The sequence below is a fragment of the Colobus angolensis genome, unplaced genomic scaffold (assembly GCF_000951035.1).
Source record: "Colobus angolensis palliatus isolate OR3802 unplaced genomic scaffold, Cang.pa_1.0 Scaffold58, whole genome shotgun sequence".
Lineage (NCBI taxonomy): Eukaryota > Metazoa > Chordata > Mammalia > Primates > Cercopithecidae > Colobus > Colobus angolensis.
Genome location: NW_012119376.1, coordinates 13,544,803 through 13,562,212, shown reverse-complemented (window position 1 = coordinate 13,562,212; position 17,410 = coordinate 13,544,803). Strand labels below are relative to the sequence as shown.

At 38.6% G+C, this 17,410-nt stretch overlaps 1 protein-coding gene across 1 annotated transcript in view; it reads left to right on the top strand.

Moving 5' to 3' along the window:
- The window catches only part of ENPP1 (ectonucleotide pyrophosphatase/phosphodiesterase 1), an 82,972-nt gene that overhangs the window by 22,833 nt on the left and 42,729 nt on the right, over positions 1-17,410 (top strand). The window lies entirely within an intron of this gene.

Below are 17,410 nucleotides of genomic sequence, written 5' to 3'. Positions count from 1 at the left end.
GGAGTATGTTCTTGAGATCAGCACCCGTGAAAGGCGAGACGAGGAATTAGGGTTGTACAGGGGATGAATGTGAGCTGCAATGCTCATTGGGTGTGATGCTTATTGGAGGCTCTGCACCTGTGGAAGGCAAGGCAGGAAAATAGGGCTGTGCAGAGGGTGAAGGTGAGCTGCAGTGCTCAGTGGATGTGATGCTCATTGGAGGCTATGCCCATTCTATGGATCTTCTTAAACTAGTCTGAGACCCTCTAGAGTGGTCCAGGAGGGAGCAAGCTGCCCCAGGAAGAAGGAGAGACTTTGGGCAAAGTAGCTGTCTTTTGCTGAGACACTCCCTATAGGGGACCACTCCCAGCAGCCAGAGGAGCAGTGGTGCCTTTATCTCTGAAGGGGAGTCGAGGCACCTGACCACAGTGTCCATCACAGGCAGGGAAAGGATGTGAAAGCACTGTCTGCACATTGTTGATTTTAAAAAATCATACATTGATGAAATGTATAAAGTGAAAGTTCAGTTTGCCTTTTTAACTTAATTCTGTTTATGATTTACATATTTCCATGTCCCAGCCTGTAGATCTACCTAAATTAAAATATGTATATTTTAGAAGATTTATTGATAAGAAAATGTTTAAAAAATAGCATTACATGCAAAAAGATGAAACAAAGATTGCATATAGAATCATTTCTCAGTTATATACATTTATGGGTTTGAGTGTGTAAATGCATTTAAAACAATAAAAAAATAAAATAAGGCCAGGCTGGGTGGCTCACGCCTGTAATCCCAGAATTCTGGAAAACTGAGGTGGGTGAATTGCTTGAGCTCAGGAGTTCAAGAACAGCCTTGGCAACATGATGAAACCACAGTCTCTACCAAAAGTCCAGAGAATTGGCTGGGCATGGTGGCATGCGCCTGTAGTCCCAGCTACTTGAGAGGCTGAGGTGGGAAGATCACCTGTGCCTGGAAGGTGGAGGTTGCAGTGAGCCAAGATCACGCCACAGCACTCCAGTCTGGGCGACAGAGTGACAGCCCATCTCTCAGAAAAAAAAAAAAGAAAAAGAAAAAAAAGATCAAAAATTTTAAAAAATGAAATAGAATTTTTTTGGTAGAATAATATGGATTCATGCCTGTCTCTTTTCTCTTTTTCCTTTCAATAAACATACTGTTTGAAACTAGTTTTAGAGTTACAGAAAAGCTGTGAAGCTTTGCAGAGTTCCATATACTCCATACCCAATTCCTCTGTCATTGACATCTTACATTAGTAAGGTACATTTGTTACAGCTCATGAATCAACACTGATACATGATTATTAACTAAAGTCCATACTTTATTCAGAATTACTTGTTTTTTCCCTAGTGTCTTTTTTTGTTTTTTTGTTCCAGTACCCCATCCAGGAATACCACATTACATTGAGTTGTCAGGTTTACTTAGGCTTTTCTTGGTGAAGCGCCTCAGACTTTCCTTGTTTTTGATGACCTTGACAGTTTTAAAGAGTATGAGTCATGTATTTTGTGGAATGTCCTTCAACTGGGATTTGTCTGATGTTTTTCTCATGATTATACTTGATTGATGTATTTTTGGGAAGCACATGACAGATGGTAAAGTGCCATTCTTAACACATCATTTCAAGAGTATCTGCTATTAATATGTCTTGTCATTGATGATGTTAACCTTGACTACCCAGCTGAGGTAGTCTTTTTCAGGTTTCTTTGCTGTAAATATACTCTTTTTTGTCCCTTCCCATACTGTACCTTTGGAAGGAAGTCACCTTAAAGGGTAGAGAGTTACATTCCACCTCCTTGATGGTGGAGTATCTGCATACATTATTTGAAATTCTTCTGAATTGGAAATTTGTTCTCCCCCTTATATTTATTTATTCAGTCTTTTTCAGTATGGAGTCATTAATGTCATTAATGTCTATTTTATACTTTGAATTATAACCTGGTACTCTGTTTTCCATGTTTTTGCTCAACTTGTTCCAGCCATGGCCAATTGGCAGTTAATTTCTGTGACCCTTTGACGTGTGTGTGTTTGTATGTGTTTGGTACTTCCTTACTTTCTGCCCCTACGGGATGTTCCAGGCTTTTAGGTTCTCTTGACTTGTTTTTTTTTTCCTTACAGATTTCTTAATATTCTATAACCATAAAACTAGTGTGTATAATCAAAAGTCAATTTCTCCACCCTGCAAATTAGAAGTAGACTTACATAAACCGTTGTGCCTGAACTCTGTGCATTTCCCAAAGGCGACATCACACCACCCATGCCTCCGCTGCACCATATGTGTGGATTAGTTTTCAGACATCTCCCTTTCTCCAATGAAGTGATGAACAACCAGGTTATTACCTCAGAATGAAGCTGGCCAGATGTGCACTTTACCTTGGGAATGATTTAGGCATAAAATGTGGGAGAAGGAGAAAGGCAAGCATGCTTCCTCATGTGCGCAGGGAGCCATCTTGGTTTGTGTGACCAACTTGAAGGCTTTAAGAGCAAGTACTCCAGTGATGGATCTACATAACTTTAAAGTAATTGGATAGTATTTTGTGTTGTTTGTATTTACCACATTGTATTGTATTTGCTCCATTATTTATAAACAGAAATTTAGGTTATTTGCAAGTTTTTGCAGTTCCAAACACTGTTACAATAAATATCTCTGTGTGCATATCTTTGTGTGCTTATGTGAATATTTCTAGCAGATAATAGAAATGGAATTGCAAGAGTGGTAAATATGCACACTTTGAATTTAGATAGATTCCTTGAAATGACCTTTTAGAAAGGAACTTACACTTCTGTGAAGACAGTGTGAAAGAGTCTATTTCTCCTCACGTGCTTGTCAGCACTGGTGATCATCAGTCTTTTTAATGTTTGTTCATTTTGTTGGGTAGAAAAGGGACTCATTGATTTTTAGTTCTTTGATTTTTTTAATGAAAGTGAATGTTTTATATTTTTATTAGCTATTTTCTTTAAATAGTTGGTTTATTACTTTTGGTATTTTTTAAAATTGGGGTTTTTTTTTTCTACTTGATTTTTATACCCTGTTATCTATTGTCATATACCGAAAATGTCTTATCCTAGTTCCCCCATCCCAATGTGGTGGATTTCTTTTTTTTTTTTTTTGACTTTACAGGAATTTTCCATTTTTATGAACTCAAATGTATCAACTTTTCCATTATAATTTTTGGATTTTGTGTCATACACGTAAAGCAAAATTGTAAAAATATTTGCTCATCTTTTCTTCTGGTGATTTTATTTTATACGTTTAAACACTTGCTCCATTTGCCATTTAATTTTGTTATCAGACGAGATAGAAATTTTGTTTACTAAGCACTTTCCTCAAGATGTTTTTTCTCAATAGATTGCTTTTCTTAAGATGCCGAAGTAAATCAGTACCATAGATAAAGAAAAGCCACAAAACCAGCATTTTGCTACAGTGACAGTCCTACTGAAGACAGGAGACAGTTAAACCCATCGGACCAAGAACAGAAGAGTGGATATTTAATAATTCTGTGATTACTTCTGGGGGTTAACTATTTGTGAATCTAAATAGAAGTTCCAGTGGCTACAGGTGTATCCGAGGAGGGACCCATTAGCCTTTTGAAGAGTGATTCTGCTGTGCAGTTGAAGTGTTTTCTGTCACTCTCCTTATTGATGAGATGCTTGTGTCTTAAGATTCAATGACGGTCTACAAGTCATGGAGTGAAGGTCAACATCAAAGCTCAATGAAACCATTACTTTATACTGTGAGGTGGATGTTTTATTCTTTGACCTTTAACTTCAGAGAGAAATGACCTGTGAAAGCACTTGGTGAGATATTAGTAAAGAAGTGATTTGCCCACTGAGGCAGAAGTTATAGGTGCTGGTTATATTTTCTTTGAAAATGTTTGGTACTTACTGAAACAAAAATGAATGAGCATGATAGGAGAGGAGAATAATTGCCCTAGAAATATCAGCTGTCTAAAGGGCTTGCAGAAACCCAGGAAAGAATTCAAATATAAAGGGCCTGGTGCAGGTGAGATTCTGACCACTTTTCTGCTTTAACTGGGGAAGTGAGGCTCCTGGGCTGGTGTTTCAGGAGCTTCTCAAGACAAGCTTCTCATTCTAATAGCCTGTGTTCAACCAAGAATTTTATGCACGTACATATTTGAGGTAATAGTTTTTTGTTTTTTTTTTCTGAGATAGAGTCTCACTCTGTCACCAACGCTGGAGTGCAGTGGCATGATCTCAGCCCACTGCAACCTCTGCCTCCCGGGTTCAAGCAGTTCTCCTGCCTCAGCCCCCTGAGTAGCTAGGATTGCAGGTGTGTGCCACCATGTCTGGCTAATTTTTTTTTTTGTATTTTTAGTAGAGATGGGGTTTCACCATGTTGGCCAGGCTGTTCTTGAACTCCTGACCTCGTGATCTACCCGCCTTGGCCTCCCAAAGAGCTGGGATTACAGGCGTGAGTCATCGCGCCCAGCCAAGGTAATAGTCTTAAAGAGAAGAGGGTACAGGATGTAGGGTCAGGGTTTATCCAAATAAAGTTATAATTAGTTTCCAGAGAGAAGTAAATTTGTAGACATTTTACATTTATTAGGAACCACAGAAAATATTTAGTCCAACTCTTTATTTTTATTGATAAAGGGACATAAATAATGTAACTTTCTCAAGATCACAAAGCTCCAAAAGTAATACATGTCTTAATTCAGATATGAAGCCATTGAGAGTTACTAGTCCCTTGTGATTATGGTCACAATTTCACCAAACTTATGTTTTTAATTGAATATGGCTGGAATTTTAATGTGTAATTTACTTACAGTTTAACTGGTAAAATAGGAGTCATTCCTGCTTTCTTAAGCCATTCTTTTAATTTGGTATTTCATTTTAACCTTTCCTTCTAAAAAAACTTATGTTGTCAATTGTCATTACCAGCTCCCATGAGTTACTGATAGGAGTTTTCTTTGAGTCTGTTCTTCAAATGCTTATTTATCAGGATAATTAATTAAAAAGAGAAATGATGTAATGTTTCTTTGCTTAAATATCAGAGGTACTAAAATACCTTTTCTGGATTACTAATCTTAGTTTAGAGAAGAATCTGATAGTTTTATTTGCCCAAGATACTAGTCCAACCAAATCTATACTGTGTTTATCTAAAATAATTGTTTATTTTTATTTTTATTTTTTTTCTTCAACTTCTATTTTAAATTCAGGGGTTCATGTGCAGAATGTGCAGGTTGGTTTCATAGGTGAACATGTGCCATGGTGGTTTGCGGCACAGATCATCCTATCACCCAGATGTTAAGCCCAGCATCCGTTAGCTGTTCTTCCTGATGCTCTCCCTCCCCGCACCCCTGACAGGCCCAGTGTGTGTTGTTCCCCCATGTGTCCATGTGTTCTCATAATTTAAAATAATTGTTTTGAGCTGCATTTTCTATTACCAGTGACTCCTAACATTATATTAGATTTAGGGGATTGTGTTCTTGTCTTAATTTTTCATTTAAAGAAAGGTTAAAGGCCCAGAGCCCCTAAGTGACATATGGGGACCACTTAAGGATTTCTATTTCGTGTCGTAATCGTAAAACTTCTCAACCTTCTCTGACTTTATTTCTCTTGTCTTCTGTTCTTTTAAAAGAAAGATGTGACAAAAAGCACAAAAGAGTGTGTGGTTTTCTTTCTTTCTTTTTTTTTTTTTGAGACGGAGTTTTGTTTTTGCTGCCCAGGCTGGAGTGCAATGGCGTGATCTCAGCTCACTGCAACCTCTGCCTCCTGGGTTCAAGCGATTCTCCTGCCTCAGCCTCCCTAGTAGCTGGGATCACAGGCACCTGCCGCCATGCCTGGTTAATTTTTTGTATTTTTAGTAGAGACAGGGTTTCACCACGTTGGTCAGACTGGTTTTGAACACCTGACCTCAGGTGATCTGCCCGCCTCAGCCTCCCAGAGTGCTGGGATTACAGGCGTGAGACACCACGCCCAGCCGAGTGTGTTTTTTTATTTTTTATTTTTTTATATGAATACTGTTCTCTTTATTCACAATTAGAATCCACTTAGATAAAATCTTATTGTTCTCTTTATTCACAATTAGAATCCACTGAGATAAAATCTTATTGTTCTCTTCACAATTAGAATCTACATAGATAAAATCTATTAAACTCAGCTTGCTACCGATTTTCCCCACTTACCAAATAATAAAAGAACTTGGTGTTTTTTTAAATGCACGAGATTAATGACACTGACACAAATTAGAAGCAAGTACTGTTTGACATGATGGCATGCGTCCAGCAATTTCGTTAATCATTATTGTAAAAAAATGGGTTGATGGTGGATTCTTGGAAAGTCAAACAAAATTGCTGTGATATGTCTTTGAAGCATGTTTTTGTGGACTCCTGTCTTAACATTACTCATTTTTAAGCCAATATTCTTCCTTTTATGTTTTTGGAAAGTGCAGTACTGGAATCCATAGGGCAGTGATTCTTTTTATCCGTAGAAGCAGGAATCCCTTTTTAGGGAAGGTGCTTGTGATCTTAGCTTGCTTAGAACTCACACAGGGAGGTCCTAGACGTGCTTTAGCAGCTGGGCTTGAACAGGTAGTGACAAGTACTACCTTATGTGTGGATCTGTGCAGAGCCAAAGGAAACCAGTAGGGTTCCCCTCTGTTACGTTGCCATTAGCCTACTGATTGCTCCTTGTCAATCTTTACAAGCAGTGGTTTGGTAATAAATGCCCTTGTCCACCAAGAACCAGAGTGAGTTTTCTAGCTTATTTGGGGTTCCTGTTGTCATTGTGTGTGTGTGTGTGTAGTTTAATAAATTGCTTAAAAGTTTATAAAGGCCAGACTTTGGGAGGCTGAGGTGGGCGGATTGCCTGGGGTCAGGAGTTTGAAGCCAGACTGGCCAACGTGGCGAAACCCCGTCTCTACTAAAAATACAAAAATTAGCTGGGCATGGTGGCGCATGCCTGTAGTCCCAGCCACTTGGGAGGCTGAGGCAGGAGAATCATTTGAACCTGGGAGGTGGAGGTTGCAGTGAGCTCTTGCCACTGTATTCCAGCCTGGATGACAGGGTGAGACTCCGTCTCAAAAAAAAAAAACCAACCAACCAAACAAAAAACAAACAAAAGTTTATAAAATAACTCTTCCATTACTTCTTTACTACTTCCCCTTCTTTCTATCATTGTCATTTTCAGCCTATGCTGGCTGTAAGTTGATAGATACTCCTATAGTGATTTCTGTGAAACTTGAGACCTGTTAATGAGATAATAAATATTACTATTCTCATAATTGCCAAGGCTGACGTAATTATGAGGATATAGGGCATTCTGCTCTAAGGCAATTATCATATTAGATGTTCCCAGGCATCACATAGTCAGGCATTAATATTTAATCTTTAGTGTCTTCTACCATGTCTCTTTTGCTCTTAAAACATTGAGTTCATTTTATTCATTTTATTTTTCATTTCTAGAAATTTTATTTTTTTAGCTTTCTTGATCTTTTTAAAAATAATATACTGTTTTCTGTTACTATTATCTATCTTGCCTTATTTCTTATTTTGAACACTATTTGAAGAGATGACAATTCAGGAACTCGTGAAAGACACCAATCTTTAGATTCATGTAGCTTATTGAATCTTAAGCAGAATAGATAAAATAAATATATGTTGACAACAGAATAACATTGTAGAACATAAAGTTGAAAATAAAAAAGTTTAAAGGTATTGGAGAAAATAAGACAGATTCACTTCAAACGTATGATATTCTGATGACTGGATTCTCAGTGGTGATGATTAAAGCATAAGGTAGTGTCATGATATCATCACTGTGCCAAAAGAAAATAATTGCCAAACTGGAATTTGTATATCCAGGAGAAATATCTTTCAAAAACAAGAGCAAACCAAAGACATGTACAGACTAACGAATACTGAGAGAGTCTGCCATCAGGAAAAATCTAAAAGATGTACTTTAGGCTGATGATTCCAGATGAAAGCTGAGAAGAAAAAAATGCATAAAGAAAATGGTAAATATTTGGTAAGTTTAAATGAACTTCTAAAACAATGATGTCTTAAGGGGTTTACAAGTTAGAATAATAGTAATATTAAAAGAAAAGTCTGAAAAGCTATAATCTAAGCATCCATATTAACAGTAAGAAAAAAACAAACAAAAAACCCAAACCCAGAACATTAAGCCTAGATATGGAAAGAAAGAAAGATAAGAGTAAGACCAGAAATTAATAAAATAACAATAAGCATACAAAAGAGAAGATAAGATTACTCCTGGTTAGCCTGATTAAGCAGAAAACAGACAAAAATAGGGCGGCAGTACAAATAATATCAGGAATGAAAAAAACACAAATAGAGGTGCTCCAGACATTGAAAGTATAACAAAGGGTTATTATAAACAACTTTATAACAATATGTTTGAAAATGTAGGTGAAACGAAAAACTACAAGAAAAAATACAACTTATCAAAATGACTCAAGAACAATTAGAAAATCTTAAGTAATTCTGTAACCCATGAAGAGATTGAACCACAAATGAATAAACTTCTTACACAGATTTTTCTAGGCCCAGATACCTTTACCACTGAGTTCTTCTAAACCTCCAAGGAGAGACGAACTCTAATCTTACCATCCTTACAGCCTAGTTTATGAAGTGAGCGTGGCCTTTCACCTGAAAATCTTTTTACTGTTGTTGTCCTGGAATTTTGCAATGATGTGAATCAGTATGAGCTTTCTTCTATGATTTATTATTTTGGATATTAGGACTCTTTGATGTGAAGTTTTGTATATGTCTTTTTGAATCCCATTGAACAGACTTAATAAGATGTCTTTTTATTTCTAATTTTTTTCTCTTCCCCTCTCCCCTTTACCCTTCTGTGTTGATCTTAGACTTTTGTTGTAGGCTTACCTCAAATGACTGGTGAATCATGGTGGTTCATTTACATTTAAGAATGAGAGATTAGGTAGATTTCATAGAGCTTTGAGTATTCAGGCAGAATTTGTTTATTGGAGTTTGCTTAAGGTAAATAGGCAGAGAAGGAGCTTACTGTTATGCTGAGAACCCCTGAAATGCCAGAATGAGGAAGAGTTTACTCTGGGTCACTAATACCCATACTAGCCCTGTGGTTGTCCTGTGTACTGATTCCAAAAGTACATGGGTCCATTGGAGAAACTTTGGAAAATAAATATAAACACTAAGAAGATGACAAAATAACTTGTAAGCCCATCCATCAACTGTAGATTTATGTATAACCAAAAATTGGGACCATATTACCCATTCTGTTTTACAATCTGTTCTTTGTACCCAATAATGTGTCATTTATCCATGTCAATTAAATATTCTTCTAAATCATCACTGTTAACGGCTGTATAACAGCCAGTTATATAAATGGTCTATGTTTTCTTTAGCTATTTTCCTACTCTTGGATATTATGTGTATGTCTGTTTTTTCTTATACATAGTACTGTAATGTATATTTAGATGTTTGTATTTGTATCTAAATATTTGTACGTGCTTTCTTAACCTTAGTATAAACTCCCGGAGGTGCAGATAATATGTTTCATGGCATTTGTTTTAGGATTTTTCACAGCTACTTGTACCCAAAATGCTTGGATCAGTCTAAGGCTGCAATATATTAAAAGTGCAGATAGATATGAATCTATAGAAGTCTCTAATATATTAATACAAATTGGTGTTTATATGGATTCCCTTTTCAGTAGCATGGGCTGCTTGGCCACTGTATACCTGTAACTAAAATGTCTAGTACCATCATTTCCTGCAAAATAATATGTTGTATTTCTTCTCAGATTCCTTTCTCCTGCATGGTCTTCAGCTACTGTTGAAAACAGATTGCTGTAGAACTAAAACAAAAAGAGGAAAAATGTTAATGCACTGGTTTATGGCATTTAAGAAAATAGGAACTAGGCTGTCCTACAGTTGACAAACGTTGGTAAAGTTGTACTGTCCCTTTGGAAGAATCTGTAGTGGCCCAGTCCTTTCAGTGATTGGATATTTCTAGTAGGAACCACCATTTATTCAGTAACCCTGTGCCCCCGGCACCAATCTAGGCATGTTTGGTACATTCCGCCGAAGGCTCCTGCCAACTTTGTAAGGTGGCTATTATCACCGCTTCATAGATTTAAAAATGAGGCTTAGTGAGGATTTGAAACATTCCCTACTTTCACAGCTGCTGGTTGTCTAGAAGTCAGAAGAATGCAAGCTGCCTGAGACCTCTGCAGTTCTTTTGTGCACAAGTGTATCTCTCGTACTAGGTCAGTGCTTGAGATATAGTAGGGTCTCAAGAAATATTTGTTCAATGCTGAATACATGAATCGAAAGGTGGGATTTGAACCAAAGTCATTTTGAACTTGAAGTTCTTTCTACCAGACAGATGTCAATTTCTTCAGTTTTAGTGTTTCACTGAGAGATTGTGAGATTTGTCGCTATGTGATGTGCTTGTTCAGTGCTTGATGTCTCTTTTCCTGATTTTCATGTGACTAGTTATGTTGTAAGTGGCTTCACATCAAGTTTCACTGCAATTTGAGAGGATCTTCTTCAGATAAGTCTAGCGTAACTAAAATGATACTGAGTGCATAAGAGACCAAGCATGCATGAACAACTGCTTGAGTGGACTTAGCAACTTTTTTAGAAGATTCTAACCTCTGCTTTGAGCTTTTGTAATGCTCAAAAGTTCTTCAGGAATGTATTGTCTTTGAGTCTCCCTTTGAATCTCTAGTAGAAGTTTCTTGGCACTGGATTTACTCAATAGGATCGAATCCCCATCCTCCAGCAAACAAAATCCCTTGAAGACTCCCAGCACCATGCTGGTCTGAATCCTCACAGTTCTTTTTCAGAAAGCACGCAATTTTGGTCAAAGGTCAGAGGACTGATAGGCAATGTAGTCAGCTAATTCATTTCAAATGGCATTTTCATACCATCCGTCACATTGGAATACCACATCCAGCAATCTACCATTTCCTAAAAAAAATTTTGTTTGTATATTTGTTGTAGGTATCCTTTATGTAAAGCAGACACAAATGTCACTTAATAAACTGACTTTGTCAGCTTAGATGAGGAAAATTAGGGGATTTAAGGTTTCTCCCCAATTATGTTTAATTAAATCACAGCTTGCTGATGTTCAAGGTTAACGATTATTTGTTCAATGTTTACTTTGTGCAAGGCACCGTGCTAGACATGGAAAACACAGGATTGAGTAAATAAGTCCATGCCTCTCGGGAACTCACAGTCTGGTCAGAGACAGACAAATCTTATGGAGCATGGTAAGAGCTGCAGTAACTAGGGGTGAGGAAAGACCTAGAGAAACACGGTGCTGCAAGTCCAAGGCCTTATTTCCCACTGGACTCATAACATAGCCTTCCACAATGATCCAAAGGGATTGTTCTGGGATTTGTAAATCCAGTCCTGTCACTTTCATATTTCAGTGCCTGAACACACTCCACTGATCGCCCCCAGGCTGCCTCAGGACCCTTTTGTCCCCTCCCTTCTCCCTCCAGCCACTTCCCTTCCCACTCCTACCTGCTTCCTTTACACCCTGCCTGCCTATGTTCAAATCTTGCCATGGATGCTTATTAACCCCCTGTCCTTGGCAAGTTACTAACCTCCATAGCTCACCTTCCTTAAACTGTGTTAATCATAATCTATCTTGTGATGTTATAGTGGGGATTAAATGATTTAATATAAAACTCTTAGAAAAATGCCCGGCACGTAGGAATTACTAGAGAAGTGACAGCCATGATTGTTATTGTTATTTTCTCCTTCCCAGGCTGGTGCTGTCTTCCCTACCTCTGTGGTTTTGCATGAAGCACCATGCATATATGGTCACCACTATGTCATTTCTTAGGTTGTTTCTAACTATGTCATAATTATCAGCCTGTGACATCATTCCAGAGTTGTTGTTGCCTTTATTAGATTTATAAACTCTGACATTAGGACTTCGCTACAGATTAATTTTTTTTTTTTGGTATTTCCCCACAGAATCTAAATACATTGCATCTTGCAGATACTCAAACCTTTGTTTACTGATAGAGGGAAAAGTCCCTTTTTTTCCAAATCTCTTTTTTTTTTTTTTTTTGAGACGGAGTCTAGCTCTGTCGCCCAGGCTGGAGTGCAGTGGCGCGATCTCGGCTCACTGTAAGCTCTGCCTCCCGGGTTTACGCCATTCTCCTGCCTCAGCCTCCCGGGTAGCTGGGACTACAGGCGCCGCCACCTCGCCCGGCTAGTTTTTTGTATTTTTTAGTAGAGACGGGGTTTCACTGTGTTAGCCAGGATGGTCTCGATCTCCTGACCTTGTGATCCGCCCGTCTCGGCCTCCCAAAGTGCTGGGATTACAGGCTTGAGCCACCGCGCCCGGCCCCAAATCTCTTTTTGTAAAGCCTTTTGAAACCCTTTTCTTCTTTTCTGTTCTCCACTGTGTTGTTAGTATGTTAGCATTTTTTACATGTTTCAACCGAAGTCCATTGCAATCATTTATTTTAATGCTCCCCGCGCCCAACTTCTTTGTTTCTCTGTAAGGGTAGGAGTTGTTTTCTTTGTATCTCTGGTCTTTAGTACAGGGACTGCACACTGTAGACACTCATATTTCAATGAATGCCCGATACGGAAAGAATAATACACATGATATTAATGCCATTGTATTTGAGGAAGTCGGTGAGGAAAAAAAATTTTTTTTTGAGTATTTCTTTTGACTCACTAAATGTCTAAGAACTAGTGATTTAGTTAACTAAAGAAGCAGGAAACTCCAAATATTCCAAAATCTTTGCTTTTACTTTCTGTCTCCCAGTTTCTTGTTTTCTAAGATAAGGTGTTTTTCTATGGCTTCTTAGAAAATATTAAAATTTGAAAAATACCTAAACTGTTATGGAGATTAAAATGGATGGTAGATTATGACATTGATGAATTCAACTACTTTGACAAGAAAATTCAAACTAAATTAGATTTCACAGCTCTGAAAACTGTTGAAGGGGAATTTCCTACTAAAAATCATTCTGGGCCGGGCGCGGTGGCTCAAGCCTGTAATCCCAGCACTTTGGGAGGCCGAGACGGGCGGATCACGAGGTCAGGAGATCGAGACCATCCTGGCTAACACAGTGAAACCCCGTCTCTACTAAAAAATACAAAAAACTAGCCGGGCGAGGTGGCGGCGCCTGTAGTCCCAGCTACCCGGGAGGCTGAGGCAGGAGAATGGCGTGAACCCGGGAGGCAGAGCTTGCAGTGAGCTGAGATCCGGCCACAGCACTCCAGCCTGGGCGACAGAGCGTCTCAAAAAAAAAATAAAAATAAAAAAAAATAAAAATAAAAATCATTCTGATTAGGTGTTCTGCAACAGAGTAGTAAATATTCTGAATTTCCTCTTTTATGGATGTGACTGTAAATGAGAAATGATCATTTCTATCATCATACTTTTGTTTCAGTTCTATGCTATTTTTAATCTTACAAAAGATAAATCAAGAACTTCTTTTTAACAATGAAGAGGGGATTTTTAAAAGTCAGCATGTGTCTTCAGCTACTTAACCAAAGGATAAAGGGCTGTATATAAACCATGTGTATTTTAAACCAATGATTACCATTTAAATGCTTGCTTACCACCTAGTCTTTCCATAGTAGTTTTCCTGTGCATCTAGTTCTCCTACTCAAATACCCATATCCAACTGGTCCTGCCCCTTTTAGCCATTCCACCCATGCCTTAATTCTCTTACCCCTTTTGTATTCTGTTTTCGCCACCTTTCCCTCTTCCAGGGCATATCATCTTTTTTTTCCCCCCATTTTCCCACTTCTACTCCTAGAATTTCAGGCCATTCAAGTTTGTTATATTCCGTGATTTCAGATTAAGCTGAGCTCCCAGAGCTTGAGGGTCTTTTTACTCTTTCCTCGTTGACTTAGTCTTCATTGTCCCCACTGGTTTATTGCCATCTTTCACATGGGATGCCCTAAGCCCTGTCTATTCCTTCCACACTCCCACCAAGATGCTTCTTACTTGACCAAGAAGATTCAAGGGGTTCATCATCAGCTGTTTCTAGCTCCTATTGCTATATCTTAGTTTGTTTTGTGTATGTATGTGGTGGGTTTTTTCTTGTGTATGTTTCTTAAACTTAAAATGTTTATCTTTTTAAAGATATCTTCCTTAAAATGAGCTTAGATTGTTCCTAGTTTTTTTGTTTGTTTTATGAATACAGTTTTGAAATAAACACCCTTGAACAACTATTTTGGCCATTTGGGAGAGTACAGTTAGCACTAGCTTTGCATGATTCTCTGCATGCACTATTTCAGTTACTATAGTTTAATTAAATAAAACCAGCTCCCAACAATGTAGTTCAAATTTCATTTGCCAAGATATATTAACTGTGAGTAATTGCATAAAGTACAGACTTTGCTGCTAGCTCATCAATCCACAAATCGCTGTGCAAATAGCAAGTGCAAATTATGGTCAGTGACCAATTGCATCATTTCTTTCAAAGTCTGTCAGTGATTAGCCCATAGGCATCTTTTAGTCAGTTCATGCACAGACAGCAAAGCATGTAGTTGCGTTGTTGCTTTGCCTCTCAGAGGTAAACCTATATGACATTTTCAAAAAGTGGACAATTGAAAAAGTGAATGGACTGATAAAGAATGAAAGTAAAGTAAAGAAAAGAAAAGAGGTAATAATGCTGGAAGTGAAACTGAAGCCAAAGTAAATGGAGTTATGGAAGAAACAGCTAACCATGGGAATGGTAACACTGCCAGGTGTGACAGACTCCAGATATGAAGCCAGAGGAGTCTAGTGAAACTGAATTTTTTGAAACGAATGAGGGGAGTGGTTGTGAGAAAAAGAATGAAGATATCCCAGAGGAAGTGACACTGGTACAAAACTTCCTCTTGGAGACATTTCATAGTGTTGAAGGTGCAAAGGTTATGTGAAAACAGTGGAAACTGATCTAAACTTAGAAAGGAATATGGAATATGATAATTCTCCAAGGCATAGAAAATATTCTTACTCTGTATTGTGAGTTATGTGATAGATGAGAAGAAGGTAAGTACTGTTTAGACTATTCTAGATAAGTTTACAGATAAATACAGTTTCAATTCTTCATGTTTTTGTTTGTTTGTTTGTTTTTGTTTTTAAGACAGAGTCTCACTCTGTCGCCCAGGCTGGATCATGGCTCACTGCAACCTCTGCCTCTGCGAGTTCAAGTGATTCTCCTGCCTCAGCCTCCCAAGTAGCTGGGATTACAGGAGCCTACCACTGCGACTGACAAATTTTTGTATTTTTAGTAGAGACGGGGTTTCACCATCTTGGCCAGGCTGGTCTTTAACTCCTGACTTAGTGATCTACCTGCCTCGGCCTCCCAGAGTGCTGGGATTACAGGCATAAGCCACCGCGCCTGACCGATTCTTCATGTTTTAAATGTTTTAAATGATAATACACTAAATATAGATGTTTTACTATGTTTTATTTTCTTATACATTTATAATTTACAGTAAAACAGTATTTTTTGTTGTTGTTTTGTTTTGGGTGTTTTTTTTTTGTTGTTGTTGTTGTTATTTTTGAGCATCTTGCTCTGTCACCCAGGCTGGAGTGCCGTGGCACGATCTGTGCTCACTGCAACCTCCGCCTCCCGGGTTCAAGTGATTCTCCTTCCTCAGCAACCCCAAGCAGCGGGGATTATAGGCGTGCACCACCATGCTGGGCTAATTTTTTTGTATTTTTAGTAGAGATGGGGTTTCACCATGTTGACCAGGCAGGTCTCGAACTCCTGGCCTCAAGTGATCCCCTCACCTCAGCCTCTCAAAGTGCTGGGATTATAGGCGTGAGCCACTGCACCTGGCCGTTTTTGATGTTTTTGATAGATATTTTTAGAGATTATCTTTCCATACAGTCGTGTCAGTTTATACCACCATCAGAGGTTTAGGAGAATCCATTACTGTTCTCTTCTGATACCTTGTTCTGCTTATTTGCCCTTGTTAACTTATTTATTCAAGCTCTTCCTCTGATACCTCCTTATTTTAATGAATACACACACACACACACACACACACACACACACATACGTTTTTGTGTCCTTAAAGAAGGCTAACCTTTTGCTCTCTTTGCAAAAACTCTTCCTTTCTTTTATCCATTTTATTTTGAAGTGAGTTAGACCTGCTGCCTCACTTTCCTTACCATTCACTTCCTCTTAAGTCTTTGTGGTCACTTGACAGTAGACACGTTGAGAGCAGAAGTCATGTCTGTTTTATTACTGAATATCCAGTACATAGTCGGTACTCGGTATTCTTCATCTAAAGGAATGAATTCACAAAAGCCTCCACCCACCATCCACTTGGTCCTATTCACCCATTCCTCCTGTCTCTATTATCTCTTCACCTTAGCTTTCTGGAAATACTACACCATCTTTCCATACCTCCACCCATTGTCCATTCCCCTTTGCATTTTCTTGGTTCCAGCTAAGATAGGCTGCTCATTATTCATCTGCCACCTTCCATGTGCCTGCCTTCCTGCAGCCCTTCTTTACGCTGCCCTTTCTCCTAGAAGTTTGCTGTGTTCTGTCCTCTCTTCCCTTCCTCCAGTTCTGCCTGGCAACATCATGCCATCATTTCCCCCCATTCAGAGCCATGCCAAAAGCTTGCTCTAGGAAACTCTTTCTGATATCCCTTTTCCCAACCACCCCAACCTTTCTCCTTCTTTAAACAACTGTAGAACTTTGCAGGAGGTTTGTAGGGCCTACCAAATATGGGCCATTGATGTGCTGTTTTTAACTTCTCCTACCCAAATAGAAATTCCTTGAGCTATCTCTTATTTTTTCCTTCTGTGTATAACAGTCTTTGCACATCATTAGTACTCAATTAATATTTTATTGAGGTTCCCTATAATCTGACATTCCAGGGAGCTTTTGAGGAAACTTTGTCCCACTAAAAAAAACTGAGGATTGTTTTGTGGGTTATTCCGCTCCTTTGTCTTCTAACTCATAGAAGTTCTGTCATGATTCTTAGGGGTTGTAGGGTATGTCCACAAAGACCAGAAGAGTGGAGAATGGGAAAGTGGCAAAGCGTTAGCACTGGAAAGCTGTTTAGAGATCACGTAGTCCAACCCTTAAATTGTATAGATGAATAAACTGGTATGTAGAAAACTTCAGTAACCTGCCTGAAATCACACAACTAGTTTGTGGTAACACTTGATCCGGGAGGTTGTCAGTTGACCCTCTTCAGGGCTTATTCCCACAAGGTGCCACAGTGCATGTGAGGATATTAGGTTTGGGTTTGTGTAGAACTGTTAAAGGAGGCATATAATATTCCATATATTGCCTTTTTTTTTTATTTTTATTTTTTTGGAGACGGAGTCTAGCTCTGTCGCCCAGGCTGGAGTGCAGTGGCGCATCTCGGCTCACTGCAAGCTCCGCCTCCCAGGTTTACGCCATTCTCCTGCCTCAGCCTCCCGAGTAGCTGGGACTACAGGCGCCCGCCATCTC